The sequence below is a fragment of the Cebus imitator genome, unplaced genomic scaffold (assembly GCF_001604975.1).
Source record: "Cebus imitator isolate Cc_AM_T3 unplaced genomic scaffold, Cebus_imitator-1.0 Scaffold125, whole genome shotgun sequence".
Lineage (NCBI taxonomy): Eukaryota > Metazoa > Chordata > Mammalia > Primates > Cebidae > Cebus > Cebus imitator.
The window spans coordinates 2,168,472-2,175,641 of NW_016107440.1; the positions used below are offsets into that span (position 1 = coordinate 2,168,472).

Here is a 7,170-nt window from a genome sequence, read left to right on the forward strand (position 1 = left end):
GGGGGAGGGGGAAGCCATGGGGGAGGGAGAAGCCATGGGGGAGGGAGACGCTGAAACTACTAGCTGTGTACATGTGTGCATGTGTGCATGTGCATATGTGTGTGTGGGGGGGGTCTCTATGTAGCCACCAGAGGCCTAGGCAAGGTAGGGGGAAGCCATGGGGGAAGGGGAATCCCTGGGGGAGGGAGAAAGTTACAACAAGGTGCTCTGGCAATGTCATTTAATTGATACGGAAAACCTGAACTTAGAAATCTTAGACATCCATTATTTTACTTTGCAAAGGACTGAAACAATTTTCTTCCTCAAAAAAAAAAAAAAATCTATCTCCTATCTTCCTTTTCCAGAACCACAAAAGAGCTTTGGGAAGCTAGTCATCTTGCATCAACAACAACACAAGTTTGCCAAATGGCATTTCCACCAGCATTATACAACACTCTTTGATGAGGAGCAGGGCAGAGGCAGGAAGAAGGGACTCTCAGGTTTAAGCTCGGGTTCAGAACGTGGCAGGCTGTCACGCCTCTAATGGTGGCAGTGAGGAGAGGTTTGAGATATGAGATTTCCTGATCTAGAAAGAGGAAACATCCAGGAATTCAGAGATTTTCACGTGACACTATTTGCTGAGAAAATAGAAAGCTTTCAGTGCCGTTGCTGGACCATTTGTATGTCTATTTCTAGCTGGCTTTTGAGGCTGCAGTCATCCATACAGACCCAGCCACATAAAGACAGATGAACGCCTACGGAAGCTCTCCCGCTCACCCCAGTCAATAAGTATTTAGTATCAGCCCTAGCTGACCACTCCTAAAACACTGCCTAGCATCACTCCGCTCCACAGAAGCATTCAATGTCTTCCCAATACCCTACTCATCCCCACTGGGTGCAGCGTAAGCCATTGAGGCCACTGTTCAAGGCCTTCTACGGTCCCACTCCGCCTGCATTTCCAGCCTCTGCTGCTGCAGCTCCTTTCTGCAAAGCCTCCTCCAGGCCAGCTCACCTGGCCTGCGGACTCTCACACTTTCCCCGTCTCTGCCTATCCAGTCTCGCCGGTCCTTCAAGACGCTGCTCAAACCGCCAAACCTTTATCACCATCCCAGCCGGAGGACATGCATTTCCCTTAAACACCCAGGTGTCTTTTGCTGACAGTAGAAATGCCATCTGTACCTTTTTAGTTCTTGCAGCTCATCTTCCAAGCCCAACTGTGAACTCTTTGAGTGCAGGAATTTTTATGATGTGATATTGAATCCGCTCCCCATTAATACATGCCTTCTGTATATCAACAAGAATTAGGTGCCCAATGCATGCATGTGAAATTGATGGACTTCAGTATGCCTGGCACTGTGCTCAGTTGCATAGAAATAAGAAAGAATGTAAGTTTCTTCCCTCCAGAAGTTCCCAGTTTCCCTGGACAGGCGGGGTGGAGTACCAGCAGAGAACAGCACGAGGTGCATTCTGCAGTGCAAACTGCAAATCTGGAAATAACCATTGTCCAGACATAGCATCCAGAAAAATGCTGTAAGCTTACAAAAGGAAAAGGCCAACTTTTAGTTAGGCATAAGGGTTGGTTGTACTTGAGATGGCCTTGAGGAATAATCATTATATTTTGTATTTGTCTATTTTATAATTTTCAAATCTCCTTCATTTACATTAACTGAATGAATTCTCATACCACCATTGTTAGCTATTATTATGCCTATTATTTTTCTGTTTTCATAGAGATAGGGTCTCACTATGTTGTCCAGGCTGATTTCAAACTTCTGGCCTCAAGTGATCCTCCTGCCTTGGCCTCCCAGAGTGCTGGGATTACAGGTGTGAGCCACTGCACCTGGCCACTACACCCATTTTAAAGAATAAGAATTCAAGGCTGGGTGCTGCAGCCCATGCCTGTAATCGCAACATTTTGGGAGGCCGAGGCAGGAGAATTGCTGAGGTCAGGAGGCTGAGACCAGCCTGGGCAACATAGTGAGACCCCATCTCTACAAAAAGACCCTGGTAGCAGGAGTGGTTTGGCTAAAGTCACATGACAAGGTGGGGGCTAAGCCAGGACTCAACCACTGGTCTTTAGAGTTCAGGTTCACTACTTTCTACTTCTATCATTCTTTGCCTTTAAACTAGAATTCTGGAGCAAGGTATTAAAGCAAAAGGAAAATACCGTTTAAAAAATATTAGGTAGGCTGCTGTGTATAGGATAGATTGAAGAAAGAGAAAGAGAGCGGGGAGAGGCATGCGCACGCTAGGAACTCTGACAAACTGTGATAGAGAGGAATTGGTTACATTTGGGAATACCTGAATACAAAGGATGAGGGAAAGAGCAAGAAGAAAGATGGCTCAGGTTACAAAAGAGAGAGGCTGGGGGAATGTCACCACGACACTGAATGTGCAGATGGGGGTTTTTGCTAACAGGGATATCACAGCATCCTCGTCAGCATCAAGGTGAGATCTGAGCCAGAACATCTCGAAGGCACTGGAATTATGGTACCCAAGACCAAAGGGAGGTGTGGGCTGGAGCCCCAAGAGGCCCCCGCAAAGAGTGGGGTCGTGAGAGCAAATGAGCCAACCTGCGAAACCTGTGACTAACAGAGGGACAAGATGAAGCGGGGTTGGCTCTCCAACGTGGAACATGCATCTATTTCTGAAAGACGGAAGAGAAGGGTGTCGGACCCCTCCATGGCATTCAGATCAACTGCACCACCCTACAAAGCTTTTCAGGGACCGTGATCAGGCTTCTGAAGTGCCTGGGTGCTGGGACGCCTGGAGACCTGGACGCCTGGATGCCTTCTTATTCTGAGCATGGCACTTTTTAAGTTTCTTTGATCTTAACATTCAAGGTTCAGGATACAGCTTCTAGTGTTGATGCGACTCTTAAGATGTAGTCATGGGACCTGCATAGGGCTTCCCAGGACATTGTCACATGGCAACGCTGGGGCACATTGTCAGCTTAGTGTCGGGGATCCCAACTCCTGGGTTTGGGGCTGAGGGTGGAAGGGACGCCCCGTGCACATTATTCACCCACATGCCACAGTGAACTTCAGTTTCCTTCCTGGAATTCTATCCACGTTATGTGATGAGCACAGTTTCATTATCCCCATTATGGGGTGAACCGTACACCCCTCCCCCAAATTCCTCCGCTGAAGTCTTAACCCCAGCCCCTCAGAGTGTGACCGTATTTGGAGGTAGGGGCTTTAAAGAGGTGATTTAGGGTAAATGAAGTCACTAGGGTGGCCCTAATCCCATAGGCCCAGTGCTCTTAAAAGAAGAGGAGATGAAGGCACAGATGCACACAGAGACAGCCACGTGAGGGCACAGGGAGAAGACGGCCACCTCCAAGGCCAGGAGTGAGGCTGCAGGAGAAATCAACCTTGCTGACACTTGATCTCAGAATTCCAGCCTCGAGAACTATGAGAAAATGCATTCCCATTGCTGAAGCCACCCAGTCAGTGGCACTTGGTTCCGACAGCCCCAGCTGACTAACACACCCCCTAATCCTGCTAGTCACCTGCGCTAAAGCCCAGCAACCACCCTCCTGCCCACTCAGAACCTGCCATTTGTCCTCGACATCTTAACACATCATTCAAAACATAAGATAAACATCCCTTGAACATCGTTCTCCTCTCTTGAATTTCACTCTCCTCACTTGAACTTCTCTTTCACTTCCAGTCTGATCCACAATTAGCACCTCATCACGCACTCCCTCATTCTCGAATGGTCTGAGTCACTATAGCAAATGATGTGTTGGTCACCATGCATTGATCTCACTTGTCCCCTGGGCCAGCTTCTTGAGGGTAAGGATTTTTTTTTTTTTTTTTTTTTTTTTTTTTTTGTTTAGACAGAGTCTCGCTCTTGTTGCCCAGGCTGAAGTGCAATGGCACGATCTTGGTTCACCGCAACCTCTGCCTCCCAGGCTCAAGTGATTCTCCTGCCTCATCCTCCTGAGTAACTGGAATTACAGGCATCCGCCACTACACCCAGCTAATTTTTTTATATTTTTAGAGATGGGGTTTCACTATGTTGATCAGGCTGGTCTGGAACTTCTGACCTCAGGAGATCCACACAACTCGGCCTCCCAAAGTGCTGGGATTACACGTATGAGCCACCACACCTAGCCAGGATATCTTTCATTCTGACATCCCCTAGCCCAGCACTAGGCTGGATACTCTGGTAGTAAAACCTATACTTGCAAAGGCAATCATTGGCCATTTGACTGAAACTGTATTCCCCCAACTCTTCCTTTAAAACTATCTCTTACTGATTACTAAAATGCCACTTGCCCTCGATAGTTCAAAAGTCCATCTATTTTGATGCGAAGTTGTGAAGAAACGTGTGTGTCTCTCTATCTTTAAAATCCACTGTGCTCTGACTTAAAAGTGTTTTAAACTATGAAGAGAGTTTGCCCTCATTGAGTAAGAAGCAGCTTTTCAAGTGGGACCCTGCTAACGTGGTTGCTAAGGAGACCAATTGGAGGTAGGCGCTGTAATTAATCAGTAAATCCCAAGCCCCTAAATACATGGTGGGGAGAGGCTCTTTACTCTGAGAGAGGAAAATTGGCAGGTGGGTAGAGGGGCGTGGAGCTCGATGTGGGGCCCAGCTGCAGCTGCCTCCTTCCCCTGTACTCCCTCTACTGAGATTTTCTGATGACAATTTTAAGAGCTTTCTCAATCTGCCTCAAAACTTACCTGTCAGTACAGATTGGATTCTAACATTTGCAGCCTCCCCGGTTGGGCTTCTATTGCAAAGAAGATGCCAAGCTGGTGTGTGCAGGAGTGAACTTCCATCACCTCAGAAGCAGAAGAAATAAGAATTGCATGTTATTTTATTTTATTGAGACAGGGCCTTACTCTGTCGCTTAGGCTGGAGTACAGTGGCTCAATCACGCCTCACTGCAGCCTCAACCTCCCAGGCTCAAGCAATCCTCCCTCCTCAGCCTCCCAAGTAGCTGAGACTACAGGTGCTTAATTATACTTATTTAATGTATATAATGTATACTTAAATTACATTATAATATACCTGTAGTGCTTAATTATATTTATATAATGTAAAATTATATGTATAAAACTAAATTAATGTAAAAAACATTAATGTAAAAAACATTAAAATTAATGTAAAAAACATAATTATATTTATATAATGTAAAATTACTTATATTTCTTATGTAAGTATAAATTATAAGTATAAATACATTCACACTTATATAAATTTATACTTATATAAATATAATTTTATTTATATAAATTTATATACTTATATAAATAAGTATAAATAAAATTGTTTTACTTCTATTACTTGTATAATTATAAATATAAGTATTTTATATATATTTACTTACATATTTACTTACATAATTATATAATTATAAATACATAAGTATAAATATAGTAATAAGTATAAATATAATAAATAAGTACACATATATAATTATAAATATAAGTAATATACATATAAATAATTTAATTGTATCAAATATAATTTTTTATATTTTGTAGAGACAGGTTTTGCTATGTTGCTCACACTGGTCTTGAACTCCTGGGCTCAAGCAATCCTCCCACCTTGGCCTCCTAAAGTACCAGGATTACAGACATGACCCACCAAACCCAGCCAAGAATTTTATTAATTCCAAGTCCTTGCGCGCGCGCGCACACACACACACACACACACACACACACAAAGCAGTAGAAATGAGGGTGTGTGACCTTTCATCTCCGACTGTTTTAATAACTATATCCTGCCAATCAGAAAAGCAGGGGGCAGCTTGCTGCTCTATGCCCACTTACCACAGCCAAGGGAAGCCCGTGGTTCTCAAGGTGGTGTCTCCGTGGCTGTGTGGCAAGGGGGAAGCCCTGAAGCCATCACAAACACCACACAGTCTGCGCCCCTCCAAGTCTACTTGTGCTTTTCTGAGGGGCAAGTTTCCTCTACTCACCCACTCAACAGTGTTTTTGGTTTTTGGTTTTTTATAGATGGAGTTTTGCTCTTATTGCCCAGGCTAGAGCACAATGGCTCGATCTTGGCTCACCACAACCTCCACCTCCCAGATTCAAGCAATTCTCCTGCCTCAGTCTCCCAAGGAGCTGGGCTTACAGGCATGCGCCACCATGCCCAGCTAATTTTGTATTTTCAGTAGAGACAGAGTTTCTCCATGTTGGTCAGGCTGGTCTCGAACTCCCAACCTCAGGTGATCCGCCCACCTCAGCCTCCCAAAGTGCTGGGATTACAGGCGTGAGCCACCGCTCCCCATGCATCACAGAAGACCGCCTGCCACCACATGCAGCTTCATTCAACCCACCAAGAACATCCAGGTCATTGGGTTCAACTCCTCCATCTGGTGGATGAGGAAAGACAAGTCCAGAGAAGCTAACTGACTTCTCACTCTTGCTCTTCCTCTTCCTCAACTGCAAGGGAAGAAAAGCATTTAGCTGCCTGAACCTCCTGGGAATGACGAGGTGCTCAAATGCAGGTGTATTGTTTCAGATAATTTTCACTGCATGTAACAGTAAATCCAAATAAATGGCTTAAATCACAGGGAGTTAAATTTTCCAGTGCCTCCAATGAATGGCTTCTGCATAGCCACCCTCTATTATCCTGGGACTTTGTGGTTTCCACACGGCCTAGCTCTGGACAGCCTTGCAACTGGCCTTAGCCAACAAACGTAGCAAAAGCAATAGGCTGCCAGCTCTATACTTAGGTCTCAAGAGGTTCCATATGCTTGCAGTTGTTGTCTTGATTGAGTGTATTTGCTTATGCCTTCACCTCAGGCTTGCCATGAGATCATGCCAGACTAATATGCCAGAGGGACATGAGAGACCCATGAAGGATAAGACATGTCCAAGAGAACCAAGGTCCCCAGCTGACACCCAGCCAACCCTCTGAGTCCAACTGCAGGTGCAGAAGAGACTCAGGCTGAGACCAGAAGAACTGCCCTGCTGAGCCTAGCCAAAATTCCCAATCTAGCCCAAATACCCAATCTGTAGATTCATGAGTCAAATATGTGGTCTCTTATTTTAAACCTCTGGCTTTGGTGTGGCTTGTTATGCAGCAACAGGTGACTGAACCCTGATTAACATTTGAAATAAAGGTTTGGGTTTTTTAGGGGAAAAAAAGGGTTAAAGTTTGGAAGTCCAAGATTGATATGGCCACTCCACTAGTCCAAATTCTTCCATCTTTATGTTCCATCATATTTAC

General features: G+C 45.0%; 1 long non-coding RNA gene across 2 annotated transcripts in view; it reads right to left on the reverse strand.

Annotated features, from left to right (window-relative positions):
- LOC108312489 overlaps window positions 1-7,170 on the reverse strand; it is a 34,970-nt gene that overhangs the window by 26,590 nt on the left and 1,210 nt on the right. For both annotated transcript variants that reach the window (XR_001828662.2, XR_005202125.1), the window contains exons 2-3: window positions 6,275-6,380; window positions 4,668-4,769 (exon numbers count right to left, since the gene is read on the reverse strand). This is a non-coding gene — a long non-coding RNA (uncharacterized LOC108312489). The remainder of the gene's footprint in view (window positions 1-4,667; window positions 4,770-6,274; window positions 6,381-7,170) is intronic.